We start from the raw sequence: 16,264 nt of genomic DNA, 5'->3' as shown, positions 1-16,264 counted from the left end.
GTCCATACAGTCGCACTATCCTCTGTGTACTCGATGGCTCAGACGCTGCCACGGTAGCTCAGCGTGTTCGGTCAGAGCTGGCTGGCCTCTGTAATAAAAAAAAAAATCTGAGTGAAACAATCAACAATGAACCTCGATGGATGTCATGTAACGTCTGCTCATACCAAATACAACGAGCAGGAACGAACAAATGCAAAAAAAAGTCGAATGTAAGCAGGAGCAAGTCCCGGACGGGGCACACATTTTCAACTGTCCCCGTTGACATTTATCAACGCCTGTAAGCAGCTATTGGTCTGGATTTCAGGATTTCATTGTAATTTCATTCTTCGAAAGCTGCAAGATCACCAATGTCCGAAAGTTCTGATACCGTATTCACCATCAATTTAATTATAACCACCCAGTACTTTCACATACTATTAGGTTTAAAAAATCCCATTACACTGTTCCGACCAAGGTTATCAAGAGGTTTTCGTTAGTTGTAAGTGTCGTACTAGAACCGCGAATCACTAGCAAAATATTCGCCACTGCAGCTCGCCTGATATTTCACTGAAAAGACCCCCGCTTTATATTGGGGTCAGAACTGGAGCAGCTCGCTCTACATTTAAAGGTAGAACCAAAACCAAATGACCAACTGCCGCCGGCCGCGGTGGTCTCGTGGTTCTAGGCGCGCAGTCCGGAACCGTGCGACTGCTACGGTCGCAGGTTCGAATCCTGCCTCGGGCATGGATGTGTGTGATGTCCTTAGGTTAGTTAGGTTTAAGTAGTTCTAAGTTCTAGGGGACTAATGACCAAAGCAGTTGAGTCCCATAGTGCTCAGAGCCATTTGAACCAACTGCCGAATAACGTTTTGAAATCCAATCCAGCAGCGATTCTGCGTGGTGTTGATGCGAAAAGTCGTCGGTACGTTTATGGCAGTACGTGACACCAGAGGCCTACACAAAGATCACGCAAATCTCTGATTACCAGCTGGAGCTAAGCCCGATGGTGCCCCAGATATGTTCCATCGCGTTCAGATCACGCGAATTCGGTGGCCAAGTAATCAAAATGAGTTCACTGGTACACTGTTTAAACCTCTGTAGAACTATTCTCGCCTTGTGACACGAACAGTTATCCCACAGGAAGCTGCCGGAATAGCGTGATTCGCCTGCTTTAATTTCTTATGAAGTCCGCGTTAATGCTAGTCACCGACATCATCAGCATTAAACGATTTACATAGGCTACCGGGAAGATATCTCTAATTAAACTGCAAGGCATGTAACAAATCTACGAGAAAAATTTACAAACGAAGCATTCCTCTTCGCCTTCATTATGTGTTATGGTTTCCTTCTTGCATCCGTGTCAGAGGACACAGTGCTCATAAGTGATTTAGCAGTCTTCTCCGTGCTAGTCACTCTGCAAAGAGGGTGAATCGTAGCAAGCTTTGCTAAAAATCATACATAGGCATGTTGGTATACACCTGATGTTAATATTATCTGTGCTTTCTACTCATAGCTGGCTTACCTCCCTGTCTCGGAATATAAAGCTCTGCATACAGCGCTAAATGAGGGGATAACGAAAGAGAAATTCTGTCATGCTTAACATATAGAAGAAAAATGGATCTGAGCACTATGGGATCAAACTTCTGAGGTCATCAGTCCCCTATAACTTAGAACTACTTAAACCTAACTAACCTAAGGACATCACACACATCCATGCCCGAGGCAGGATTCGAACCTGCAACCGTCGGCGGTCTCGCGATTCCAGACTGTAGCGCCTAGAACCGCTCGGCCACACCGGCCGGCTACAGAAGAAACATCCAAGATTGTTAAAGGAAGGGAGATAGACTTCATCGTTTGTCGATGAAGCGCTCATTAGAGACGAAACACAAACTCAGACTGGGAAAGGAAGGGTGAGAAAATTGGGCGTGTCCTTTCAAGGGAACCCGCCAAGCGCTTACCTTGAGCGATTTAAAGAACCACGGATAATCTAGATCTGGTTAGTCGGACGGAGAAGTGAACCTTACACTCCAAAATGAGAGCCCAGAGACTTTTAAACTGTGCGCCGCCACGTTCCCTGCTGACGACTGCGCTTGATGTGAAAGCTGAAAGTTTGATGCATGGCTGCCTTATACAGAGGCCTTCGATTTTAATGCCACGTTACTGAAGATGAAAAACTACCATCAAGCCTTGTGCCCGACATCAGTAACCTTGGTTATGCATTATCACTGTCAGTGCCAACTGCTACCTTTCTCCTCTTCGAGTAAGTGGCAGCTCACCCAGGCACGTTAGCGCAACAGAATGCGCGCGAAGGGGGAAAAGTTGGTCAACAAAAAGAACTGAAAATGCAATTGGGTATGCAACAGGCCTGTAGAGGGTTATTCAGCGATTTTATGAGCAGGAAGTTGGAAGAAACTTTCAGTGTGATACATACGGCCCTGATAATCAATTATTCTGCCACGGGCGTTTTTTCACGCTGATGCAGATTAACCGAACCTTAGGTATTAATGTTAACTGGAATACTCTCTTTCAAATTCTGAAGGTGGCAGCGGTAAAATACAGGGAGCGAAAGGCTATTTACAATTTGTACAGAAACCAGATGGCAGTTATGAGAGTCGAGGGACATGAAAGGGAAGCAGTGGTTGGGAAGGGAGTGAGACAGGGGTGTAGTCTCTCCCCGATGTTATTCAATCCGTATATTGAGCAAGCAGTGGAGGAAACAAAAGGAAAAATTCGGAGTAGGTATTAAAGTCCATGGAGAAGAAATAAAAACTTTGAGGTTCGCCGATGACATCGTAATTCTGTCAGACAGCAAAGGACTTGGAAGAGCAGTTGAACGGAATGGATAGCGTCTTGAAAGGAGGATATAAGATGACCATCAACAAAAGCAAAACGAGGATAATGGGATGTAGTCGAATTAAGTCGGGTGATGCTGAGGGAATTAGATTAGGAAATGAGACACTTAAAGTAGTAAAGGAGTTTTGCTTTTTGGGGAGCAAAATAACTGATGAAGGTCGAAGTAGAGAGGATATAAAATGTAGACTGGCAATGGCAAGGACAGCGTTTCTGAAAAAGAGAAATTTGTTAACATCGAGTATAGATTTAAGTGTCAGGAAGAAATTTCTGAAAGTATTTGTATGGAGTGTAGCCATGTATGGAAGTGGATCATGGACGATAAATAGTTTGGACAAGAAGAGAATAGAAGCTTTTGAAATGTGGTGCTACAGAAGAATGTTGAAGATTAGATGGGTAGATCACATAACTAATGAGGAAGTATTGAATCGGATTGGGGAGAAGAGAAGTTTGTGGCACAACTTAACCAGAAGAAGGGATCGGTTGGTAGGACATTTTCTGAGGCATCAACAATTTCGTATTGGAAGGCAGCGTGGAGGGTAAAAATCGTAGAGGGAGACAAAGAGATGACTACACTAAGCAGATTCAGAAGGATGTAGGTTGCAGTAGGTACTGGGAGATGAAGCAGCTTGCACAGGATAGAGTAGCATGGAGAGCTGCATCAAACCAGTCTCTGGACTGAAGACCACAACAACAGGTACTACTGCGGTACAAAACAGGTGCAACAGTTTCCTCGCAATACGCACAGCACACTCTACGTATTTTTTTATTTAGCCTTTGAATTTTACTGTCCAGCCAAATAGTGCCGATTGTTCACGAAATTATTATAAAATATATTTTGTACACAGATACTTCACAATAAATCTGTTGTCATATTTTCTGGCTGTTCCGTCCTGCAGATTTGAAACTACATAAAATAGCGTTAGTTTTTTTTTTGTTAGAGAAGTCATTGTCCTGTGTCGGCTGTTTTTGTCATTAAATTGAAAATTTAGAAATTTGTGGTAATGACTATGGGACCAAACTGCTGAGGTCATCACACACACACACACACACACACACACACACACACACACACACACACACCCGAGGGAGGACTCGAACCTCCGACGGGGGGGAGCTGCGCGAACCGTGACAAGAGCCCATAAACCGAGCGGCTTCCCCGCGCGGTTTTGTTATTAAAGGGAACACTTTATCTTATGCTTTTGCGATCTTAGCTAATTTTATCCCCTTACGCGTTTTCAATCTGCATCCATTTCAATGACAAACGGTAGTCACATATCTTATGTTTCACACAATCAAGCGAAGGGACGTCCATCTAATGGTATCCCTAATAATTGTTGCTTATGAACCTGATGGTGAAGGACACAGCTTTCACAGATGTGAAATCAGTATGTAATATGACAAAATGCAACCCTTATGCGCGTCTTCGTCACTGTGCCAGCTTAAAGCACATTAAAACACGTTAGTTTACATTTCAAATAAAACTGCTCATGACACGGTCAGTGTCTAAAGTTACTCGAATAAACAGCAGGAATCACACATGGGTGTCGCACTGCATACACTGTTATAGGCGCGCGCACACACACACACACTCTCTCTCTCTCTCTCTCTCTCTCTCTCTCTCTCTCTCTCTCTCTCTCAGGTGACAAAAGTCATGGGATACCTACTAATATCGTATCGGACCTAGTTTCGACCGGCAAAGTGCAGCTACTCGACGTGGCTTGAACTCAACAAGTCGTTGAAAGTCCCCTGCAGAAGTACTGATCGATGCTGCCAATGTAACCGTCCGTAGCTGCTAGAGTGTAGCCGGCGCAGGATTTTGTGGACGAACTGGCTTTCGGATTATGTGCCATAAACGTTCGATGGGATTCATGTCGGGCGATCTAGGTGCCCAAACCAATCAATGGGACTGCCCAGAATGTTCTACAAACCTATATGTAAGAATTGTGACTCGACGACATGTCGCATTGTCATTCATAAAAATTACATCGTTGTTTGGGAAGACGAAGTTCAAAAAATAATGGCAGCGAATGTAGAAAGATCGGTTCACTTGGCCTTGGACTCCATGTACACGCAGCCCACACCATTATGGAGCCACCACCAGCTTGCACAGTGGCTAATTGACAACTGGGGTCCATGAGTTAGGGGGGTCTGCGCCACACTGGAACCCTACTGTCAGCTCTTACCAACTGAAATTGGTACTCATCTGACGAGGCCACGGTTTTACAGTCGTGTAGTGTCCGTACGATATCGTCACGAGCCAAGGAGAGGCGCCGTAGTGTTAGCAAAGGCACTCGAACTGGTTATCTGCTGCCATAGTCCGTTAACGCCACGTTTTGCCGCAATGTCCCAAAGGGTGCATTCGTCGTACGCCCACATTGATTTGTGCGGTTATTTCACAAAGTGTGACTTGTCTGTTAGCACTGTCTGTAAGCAAATACCGCTGGTCTCGGTCATTTAAGTGAAGGCTGAAACTTCCTGGCAGATTAAAACTGTGTGCCGGACCGAGACTCGAACTCGGGACCTTTGCCTTTCGCGAGAAATTGCTCTACCAACTGAGCTACACAACCACGACTCACGCCCCGTTCTCACAGCTTTGCTCCTGCCCGCGAAGGCAAAGGTCCTGAGTTCGAGTCTCGGTCCGGCACATAGTTTTAATCTGCCAGGAAGTTTCATATTGGCGCACACTCCGCTGCAGAGTGAAAATCTCATTCTGTATATGAAGGCTGTTTGCCAGTGCGTTGTCCGTGATGAGAGGCAATGCCTGAAATGTGGTATTCTCGGCACACTCTTGACACTGTCGATCTCGAAATATTGAATTCCCTAACCATTGGCGGAATGGAATGTCCCACGCGTCTAGCTTCAACTACCATACCGCGTCCAAAGTCTGTTAATTCCCCTCATGCAGCCATCATCACGTCGTAAACCCTTTCACATGAATCACCTGAATACAAATGATAGCTCCTGACGTATGCACTGCCGTTTTACACCTTGTGTGAGCAATACCACCGACACCTTCACCGACATGTGCATTTAGCTATCCCACGACTCTTAACACCAACTGTTAATTTAAAAAAAAAAAATGGCTCTGAGCACTATGGGACTAAACTTCTTAGATCATCAATCCCCTAGAGCTTAGAACTACTTAAACCTAACTAACCTAAGGACATCACACACATCCATCCCCGAGGCAGGATTCGAACCTGCGACGGTAGCGGTCGCGCGGTTCCAGACTGTAGCGCCTAGAACAGCTCGGTCACCCCGGCAGGCCTGTCACTTCAACCATGAGATGCACAGCTCAGCGTTACATAGGTCGGCTTCAGTAGAGTAACCATAGGATTTTGATCACACAAACGCAAATGTAACGACGTCCAGGCGACGCCGAGCGCAGTGGCGACTGGAGACGTGGCCGAGGAGCTTGAGGACACAGCGGCCGCCAGCCTGTAATGGAAACGCGAGCTCTGCGGCCGGCGCCCGGAGCGGCGGCCAGGAATTTAATTTGGCGCCGCGACGCCGGGCCATCAAATAGCGGGCAGCGCAGGCGGGCCTGCGGACTGCAGCCGGCGATGGCTGTGGCCGCGGCTGTGCGCCTGTTGCGCGGGCCTCGCCACGCCACGGCAGAGCCCGTAATGATGTGCTCGCCCCGCCCAAACCTCGCCGCTCTTTCCCGTCTGCTGCTTGTCGCTGCCATTAGGCGCGGCCACCCACAAGCCGTAATCCTGCTACACTCTAATGGCCGCGGCCTAATCTACGGCCGTTGTGGCCGAGCGGTTCTAGGCGCTTCAGTCTGGAATCGCGTGACCGCCATGGTGGCAGGTTCGAATCCTGTCTCTGGCATGGATGTGTGTGATGTCCTTAGGTTAGTTAGGTTTAAGTAGTTCTAAGTTCTAGGGGACTGATGACCTCAGCAGTTAAGTCCCATAGTGCTCAGAGCCATTTGAACCATTTGAAGTTCTTACGAATATTGTGCGCTCCAGTTTTCACCACCTACTGGACACACCTATGAAGCTTGTTTGGTTTAATTAATTAGTAGAACATGAAGCAATTGATAAAAAGAATGCTTTTCCAAATTTTCTATAAAAGAAAGTCCGCTAACAAGACATTGAACAAAAGCAATTACTTTATATATGACTGAACGTTTCTAAAACTGAAGTCACTCGTCTGTGCTCTGCACTGCAGTCGAGCTCTGCCAACGTCGTTCTCTGTTCATTTGCTGATTGTGTTTTGTAACGTCAGATGTGCAGAACGAACCTGAACTCGGCCGTCATCGTAAATGACGTGCACTATAGCTTCAACTACCATTCCACTTGGCGCCCGCTGCTTCGCTCGTGTAGACTGTCTGGTCTTCAGAAATTTCTTTTTTTGTTTTGTTTTTATCTAATCGAATTTTTATGTTCTTCACAAATTGTAACACCTTCTCAGCTATTCACGGTAACTAAGGGTCTATAAGTTTGGTCTTTTCTGAATGTACTTCTGATCAAAGAATGATATTGGCGTCTGGAGTACAAAGTTTGCCATGTCTTTTGCGTTCTTTAAGAAAGATTTCCATAGCGACTTCCATTCCTAAGAAACATTTCTTTATATCTAAGCAAGAAGTGAAATAAGTTTCCATAAATTTAGCTTTAAAACATTTCATTGTAAATTTTCACCCAATATTTTACCTCCTTAATGGTTTAAGTTAAAAAAAAAAAAACCGCTGAAACACGTATTTCTTTACTTTTCACCAAGAAACCAAATACCAATTTTCGTTGGTCTAGCTTCAAAATTGCCTTAATAACGACATCAAAAAAACAACTCTTCATCCCCTATTTCACCCCCTCAGGACTGGAATATAATCCCTTATTATACGACGCCTACAGTATAAGATACGTATCTCCAAATTTCAAGTTTCTATCCATAGCCGTTTGGCCTGGGCGAAGGTGAGTGAGTGTGCCAGTCAGTCAGTAATTTCTCTCTCTCTCTCTCTCTCTCTCTCTCTATATATATTATATATATATATATATATATATATATATATATATATATATATATATATATATATATATATAGAGAGAGAGAGAGAGAGAGAAAGCCGGTATAAATTGGAAAACAGAATAATGTAGATAGAGAGGTACAAAATGACACATATGCTTGGAATGACATAGGGTCTTATTAGAACCAAAACAATACAAACGTTCAAAAAATGTCCGACAGATGGAGCTTCATCTGATCAGAATAGCACTAATTAGGATAACAAAGTAAGACAAACGAAAGATGATGTTCTTTACAGGAAATGCTCAATATGTCCACCATCATTCCTCAACAATAGCACCATAGTCGAGGAATAATGTCGTGAACAGCACTGTAAAGCATGTTCGGTGTTGTGGTGACGCATTGGCTTCGGGTGTTGTCTTTCAGCATCCCTTGAGATGTCGGTCGATCACGATACACTTGAGACTTCAGGTAATCCCAAAGCCAATAATCGCACGGACTGAGGTCTGGGGACCTGGGAGGCCAAGCATGGCGAAAGTGGCGGCTCAGCACACGATCACCACCAAACAACGCGCGCAAGAGATCTTTAACACGTCTAGCAATACTTTTTTTTTTGGTTCTAATAAAACCCCATGTCATTCCAAGCATGTGTGTCAATTTTTACCTCTCTATCTATATTATTCCGTGGTTTATTAAGTTTTCAAATTTATACTGACTTTTTGATCACCCAGTATATATATTAATTAATGGAAAATACAAGTAACTGTAAAGAGTTCCATTTATTGAGGTTCCCATTACTAGAATCCGAGGCCTGGGCTTAAGCGGAGAATGATCTTACCTTGTGAACTATCTGAGTATGACTTACGACCCTTGCTCACAGCATCACTTCCGCCACTACCAACCTCCTCACTTCCAAATTTCAAGGTATTTTGCTGTATATCTTGCGGGACGAGTGATCATGGAGGAAATATTATTGGGGAAAACGGCTTAGCCATAGCCACTAGAACATTTAATTCTGAAATGGCCCTATAGGCTATGACTAAGTCACTTGTATGCAATATCCATCCTTCCAGCTGTGCTATCATAACTCTTTTGATCAACTACCACACTGTGTTGTTATCCTTTGCATTCTTATCGGAATCCGTGTCTTTTTGTTACATATAAGCAAGTTACATGTTGGAGTACAGCCACCGAAACGCATCGTGAAAATTCTTTGCTAGCGGAATGCATGGATGGGTCGTCGAGTCGCTTCTATTATATTGCAAAGCATGACATTGCAACGACCCCAACTACCTTACGCAGCGTAATTTACGCTATGCCATTATTACGCTCGTCATGGCTGATAAATATCAGCGGAATATTTACGTTTCCTTCCAAAAGTGAAATATTTTTTCCTTCTAAATTAAAATTGAAACACTGCATGGGTAAAGTTAACGACACGAGCACTGAATCTTATCATTTATTTCAGGAATTGTTTTTTATCCCATTCCGAATATGTTCCCCGCATTTTTCACAAGTGTTTAGTACCCATAATTCACGCAACAAAATCATAACTGCGTTACACTTCCTCGCAGAATATAGCAGCGGAGGCAGCGGTAGCTGCCCGGGTGCCTAGAGTGGATATACACGCCCCGACATGAATCTTATTTCTCCGCGTTAGCATGGGGGAGCGCCGTATGAATGTATTCATGCGAGGCCGTGCTGCCCGGCCGCCGGAACCATGTAATACCGCAGCAGCGCGTTATTTACTGCGGTGTGTGTGTGTGTGTGTGTGTGTGTGTGTGTGTGTGTGTGTAGGGGGGGGGGGGTGCTTATTGATTCCGCTTCTGGGCCACTGAAAACGCGTCCTGCCTGCGGAACGAGCCATTTCTGAGTCTGAGGCGACGTTACCCTTCATCTAGGAGTACACACACACACACACACACACACACACACACACACACACACACACACATTCGCGCGCGCACAGAGAGAGAGAGAGAGAGAGAGAGAGAGAGAGAGAGAGAGAGAGAGAGAGGAAGAGTGGGAGTTGGTCTGGGGCAGTGACGTGTAGGGCCTATCCCAGGAACTTGTGCGAAACATCGGTGCTTTCTTCCTATGTGGTCTTTTATTTAAAACGTGAATTATCTTAGTGTTGTTCGCACGGGGTGGTTTAGCGCTGTGCTTGCATTCTTAAAGAACCAGGTTTTAATCCTAGCGTGTCAATGGTGAACCCGTCGGCACACGGACGATACATTCGAACGTCAACTTTGAGCGAGCCTTGTCGAGCGTGCTGCTGCACGCTCAGAAACGATGCGACTTGTGCACACGGCACGCGTTTCTAAACGCGGTGTACATGCTCGCAGCGCGCTTCAGAGACAGTTGTCGGCTGTATCTGGCTCACTAATCACCCCGTTTGTTTTAGAAATGGACGAGTGTAAAATTCCTACTTCAGATCTCCGAGGGTTATCCGGAAAGTAAGGAACGATCGGTCGCGAAATGGAAACCACAGTGAAAATCCGATGAAGGTTTGCACAGGTGTGTTGGACAGTGTCTTTAGTATGCTCGTCGATCGCGTCACGTCGTTCTTTTTAGTTCAGAGCACACAGGGAGCACAAAAGATACCTAGAACAATAGTGTCTCCCACCAAGTATGAGGACCTGGTGAGAAATTTCGCCTGAAGCTATGCAACGAACATTATATAACTGTTGTGCGTTTTGTTCTTAAAGACAATTCTCAGCCGCATTCTGCAGGATTAATGATGCCCCTGGATATTTTTCAATTGGAAATGATTGATTACCCATAATACAGCCCGTAATTGACTCCCTCTGAGTTTCATCTCTGCTCACATGAACCGCTGGCTATGAAGACAATATTTTGGCACAGACAACGAGCTGTAGGCCAGCTTAGAGAATTGGCGAAAAGCACTGGCGGCTGCCTTCTATAACGAGGGTATTGGAAACTTGGTACAACGCTACGACAAACGTCTGTCAGATCGGAGACTATGGAGATAAGTAGCTAAGTGTCGCTAATAAAACAATTTTGATTTTCACTGTGGTTTCCATTTCTCGAGCTACGGTTCCTTACTTTCCGAACAGTCCTCGTATTAAAATGATCGTTTCCTACCTTTTCAATATGTTAGTCAGCTTGTTCTGTCTGTAGTAAATATAAATAAAACTTCAGTGACTATGAACACACAGAGGGGGAGAGAGAGAGAGAGAGAGAGAGAGAGAGAGAGAGAGAGAGAGAGAGAGATCGATCGCGCACTGCTATTTACGTAACATCAAATATTATAGAGTATACTTCTGTTAAACAACACGGGAACGATCCTCGCATACGTGATTTAGAGCTGCACGAAATGGAGTTACAATTGCACATTTCGTGTAGAGCTGCATGGTAAAACAAAACAAAAAACATTGAACTAAAAATGTGGAACAGATAGAGAGAAAAACTAATTTCATAATTAGATTCAGTTCCCAAGATAGATCCAAAACCGGTTCTAAAATCCTAGGCACAAAAAAAAAATTGTTTCTTGTAGGCCTGGAGCGGTTCTAAGCGCTACAGTCCGGAACCGCGCGACCTCTACGGTGGCAGGTTCGAATCCTGCCTCGGGCATGGATGTGTGTGATGTCCTTAGGTTAGTTAGGTTCTAGGGGACTGATGACCTCAGCAGTTAAGTCCCATAGTGCTCAGAGCCATTTGAGCCATCTTGTAGGCCAGTATGTTGTGTTCTCCGAGCATTTCCATTGCATGAAGCTGGTGCACCTTACTAACGAAATGTTTGTAACTGCTATTGCTACACGCAAGGAAACATTTTAATCAAATGGCAACATTCAAAACGGTGTTCAACCTGCATGGGTTTTGACCTGACTGAGTCATTACGGTACACTACATTTTGAGGTTCTACAGAATTGTCATCAAAATATTGGTATAAATCTACGTAATATTTGGAGACGTAAAGAGATAGGCACACAAGCTTCTTCCTGGAGACACTGACCATCATTAAGCTCCCATTCTTCTTGTCGGCACTTCTGCTGCTGCTTGCGTTTTTGCTACTCAAGCTTGCATGTCGCACATATTTGGCAGTTCTACTACTGGTATCAGGAACTGATTTACAAACTAATGACTAGTTCCGTGTTTCTATCGGCGTCAATCACAATGTTTCTCCTCCCATTACTTGTTAGACACTCCTCATTGTCTCTCCCCTCGTAACACCATTTGTTTTTTCATCTTGCATCTTCATGTTCCACCGCCATAGTACAAGGAGAAAAGCATAAGGAAACAGGCAAAGCAGCTATATTGCATTGTTAACAATGAAATATGTAGCTGCTACAAAAAAATTAATACATGTGTATTACATTTCGGCCATTTGTTTTCTTCACACAGAAACCCTCGGAATGCCGATAGTGATAGGCAGTCGATCTCTGCACATGGAATCACTTTTTCTTCTCTGAAATTTGAGCGTAGTTTTCGAAAGGTATCATTCAAACACTTATCTTTCTCCCTAGTTCCACATTGGAGACTGCACAAAATAAACGTGAACGTGAAAACCACGAATGTTGAACGCAGTCCGCTGCACGTTTAGAATAGACGATGCATACCAAGGAACGACTGGTGATGTGTGGCAGCAAATATGATGAATAGACGTTATCTGCGAATACGAGACAGATCCGCCCGACGTAAAACAAACGTCCATTCATTCGAAACAGCGCATGCATTGCCACCTTATGAGACGAGCCCGCATATTTTGACGGTTTCGCGTGTAGCGTATGTTACAGGCTGAGTTTACAAGGTACCCACTACAAGGCGTTCGCGTGATGATACAACGATGGTCGATAGAGGTTAATGTAGCTGGTTCAGATAAGGAATTATGGTCTGGAAATGATTGCGTTGACTGTCATAAACTAAAATAAAAAAATCAGTTTCACTGTTGTATGTGCTGACGACAGTAAACATCAAAGAAGACACATTTTGTAACATATTTATCTGGACACTTACACGAGGTCGTACATTCACGACAGTCGTTCAAAATGCTATCGCCCACCTTATTTTATAGACACGACATGGTAGCAAGAAATGTTACTGCTTGTTGTTACTCTACTCCTCATGACATTGGGTGTGGGTGTCCGTGCCCGTGCAATTAATTTTTATAGCGATATCACGCTCTTCGTCAGAGGTGAGTGTGAAACTGACTTCTGCCTTCTCCAACATACGTGCCTTTGATGTTACAGCGCCCATGACACACTTTTCTTAATTTATGATCTGAAGTTAAGGCAGCAGAAGAATAAAGATCTAATTTTTAAGCCCCGAAACTGAAACACGAGATGTTTCACAGAAGTGTTTCTGAAGTTCGTTCTAGATGATAGAGCGGCTTTTGGTTAGAGATAAAATGTTGAGTGCTGAACATAAAGGAGAAGGCATGACAATCAATGGAAGACTGCGCAGCTGTCTGCCGACAGCCCTGCGAACTGTCGGCCTGCCGGCATCGACTCAGCGTGTGCGTGCACGTAACATGTGTACACACTCCTGGAAATGGAAAAAAGAACACATTGACAGCGGTGTGTCAAACCCACCATACTTGCTCCGGACACAGCGAGAGGGCTGTACAATCAATGATCACACGCACGGCACAGCGGACACACCAGGAACCGCGGTGTTGGCCGTCGAATGGCACTAGCTGCGCAGCATTTGTGCACCGCCGCCGTCAGTGTCAGCCAGTTTGCCGTGGCATACGGAGCTCCATCGCAGTCTTTAACACTGGTAGCATGCCGCGACAGCGTGGACGTGAACCGTATGTGCAGTTGACGGACTTTGAGCGAGGGCGTATAGTGGGCATGCGGGAGGCCGGGTGGACGTACCGCCGAATTGCTCAACACGTGGGGCGCGAGGTCTCCACAGTACATCGATGTTGTCGCCAGTGGTCGGCGGAAGGTGCACGTGCCCGTCGACCTGGGACCGGACCGCAGCGACGCACGGATGCACGCCAAGACCGTAGGATCCTACGCAGTGCCGTAGGGGACCGCACCGCCACTTCACAGCAAATTAGGGACACTGTTGCTCCTGGGGTATCGGCGAGGACCATTCGCAACCGTCTCCATGAAGCTGGGCTACGGTCCCGCACACCGTTAGGCCGTCTTCCGCTCACGCCCCAACATCGTGCAGCCCGCCTCCAGTGGTGTCGCGACAGGCGTGAATGGAGGGACGAATGGAGACGTGTCGTCTTTAGCGATGAGAGTCGCTTCTGCCTTGGTGCCAATGATGGTCGTATGCGTGTTTGGCGCCGTGCAGGTGGGCGCCACAATCAGGACAGCATACGTCCGAGGCACACAGGGCCAACACCCGGCATCATGGTGTGGGGAGCGATCTCCTACACTGGCCGTGCACCTCTGGTGATCGTCGAGGGGACACTGAATAGTGCACGGTACATCCAAACCGTCATCGAACCCATCGTTCTACCATTCCTAGACCGGCAAGGGAACTTGCTGTTCCAACAGGACAATGCACGTCCGCATGTATCCCGTGCCACCCAACGTGCTCTAGAAGGTGTAAGTCAACTACCCTGGCCAGCAAGATCTCCGGATCTGTCCCCCATTGAGCATGTTTGGGACTGGATGAAGCGTCGTCTCACGCGGTCTGCACGTCCAGCACGTACGCTGGTCCAACTGCGGCGCCAGGTGGAAATGGCATGGCAAGCCGTTCCACAGGACTACATCCAGCATCTCTACGATCGACTCCATGGGAGAATAGCAGCCTGCACTGCTGCGAAAGGTGGATATACACTGTACTAGTGCCGACATGGTGCATGCTCTGTTGCCTGTGTCTATGTGTCTGTGGTTCTGTCAGTGTGATCATGTGATGTATCTGACCCCAGGAATGTGTCAATAAAGTTTCGCCTTCCTGGGACAATGAATTCACGGTGTTCTTATTTCAATTTCCAGGAGTGTAAATCGATATCTTTCTGTACTGTTAGTTTTGTCGTAATAGTCGAAGTAGCAAGCTGTTAACACCCACTTCCATACTCATTACGCTTTTAAAAACGGTATCGTAGGAAAACAAGATATCTTAAGAGTTTTTCTTTTCTGTCGAATAAGTCCATCACTTAACTTTTTGCAGATGACACGGGTGTTATAATAAATCCCATTCCAGAAAAAGCAGCTGAAGATATTGTTAAGGATGTCTTTCAAAGAATTATTACGTGGTTCTCAGAAAATGGACTCTCACTTAATTCGGAAAAAACTCATTGTGTCCAGTTCTTCACACCGAATAGAGCCATACTGACAATTGATGTAGACTGTGAACAAGGCTCTGTTAACAGGGTAGATTTCTCCAAATTTCGGGTGTTCACATTGATAACTCGAACTGGAAGAAACATATTACTGAGCTTCTCAAACATTTAAGTTCAGCTTCTTTCGCTCTTCGTATTATCACTAGTTTTGGTAACAAACAGATCAGCCTCCTAACGTACTTTGTATATTTCCACTCAAAAATGTCTAATGGAATAGTTTTCTGGGGTATCTCAACACTTAGACACAAAGTATTGATTGCACAAAAAAGAGTGAAAATAATTAGTGGTGTTCACCCAAGGACGTCATGTAGGCACATTTTCAAGAAGTTAGGTGTTTCAACAGCACTATCAGAGTACATATATTCGCTAATGAATTCGTTACAAATAATCCATCTCAATTCGCGAAGAACAGTGATGTTCATATGTACAACACTAGAGGAAAAAATTATCTTTCCTATCCGTTATTGAAGCTGCCAGTTGTTCAAAAAGGAGTACATTATTCAGCAACAAAAATCTTTTATCATTTGCCCAACAACATAAAGTGCCTGGGAGGTAGCACGTCAAGTTTCAAATCTAGCTTAAAATCATTTCTTTTGGACAACTCCTCCTATTCCATGGACGAATTTCTGTTTCAGAAGTGGTAAAAAAAACCAAAAAATTTTACCTCTAAATGTAGTTGTATGGGTAGAAATAAAAATTTAAGTAATATTATTAGCACTATATATATATATATATATATATATATATATATATATATATATATCTGACTTGTTCCACATCATATCGATAAAATAATCGGGAAAATAATCTACGGAACATAATATGACTTAAACTAAACTAACCAGTTACTAAGCTTCCACGCAGTTGGAACTAACTTGCTTTGTTCACAGTGTGGAGAGACAGTTAACTCTCAGCACATTTATGTAGATCTTTCACAAGACAGTTAAATTAAGCGTTTGTCATTCTTCCTCCTCCCTAGATAAGATGCTGAAAACTCTCTTCAATACAGTAAGTTATCTCCAAATTCGAAATTTACTTTCCGTCGTAGTATATACAACTTGGACTCTATCGGTCACATTTTCATCTTTACTTTGTTTTCTTTCTTCTTCGTCTTCTCGTCTTTGTCAGTTACAATTTGCCACACTAACAGCAAGCCATCGATCTGACCGAGAACTTTTTTCTATTATTGCTTGTTATGCTT

At 44.6% G+C, this 16,264-nt stretch overlaps 1 protein-coding gene across 3 annotated transcripts in view; it reads right to left on the bottom strand.

Annotated features, from left to right (window-relative positions):
* Nucleotides 1–16,264, bottom strand: part of LOC126364640 (tyrosine-protein phosphatase non-receptor type 13-like) — a 729,752-nt gene that overhangs the window by 112,641 nt on the left and 600,847 nt on the right. The window lies entirely within an intron of this gene.

Source organism: Schistocerca gregaria, chromosome 1 (genome assembly GCF_023897955.1).
Source record: "Schistocerca gregaria isolate iqSchGreg1 chromosome 1, iqSchGreg1.2, whole genome shotgun sequence".
In the NCBI taxonomy this organism is placed as follows: domain Eukaryota; kingdom Metazoa; phylum Arthropoda; class Insecta; order Orthoptera; family Acrididae; genus Schistocerca; species Schistocerca gregaria.
Note: the sequence above shows the minus strand (reverse complement) of the source record. Positions and strands in the feature narration are given on the sequence as shown.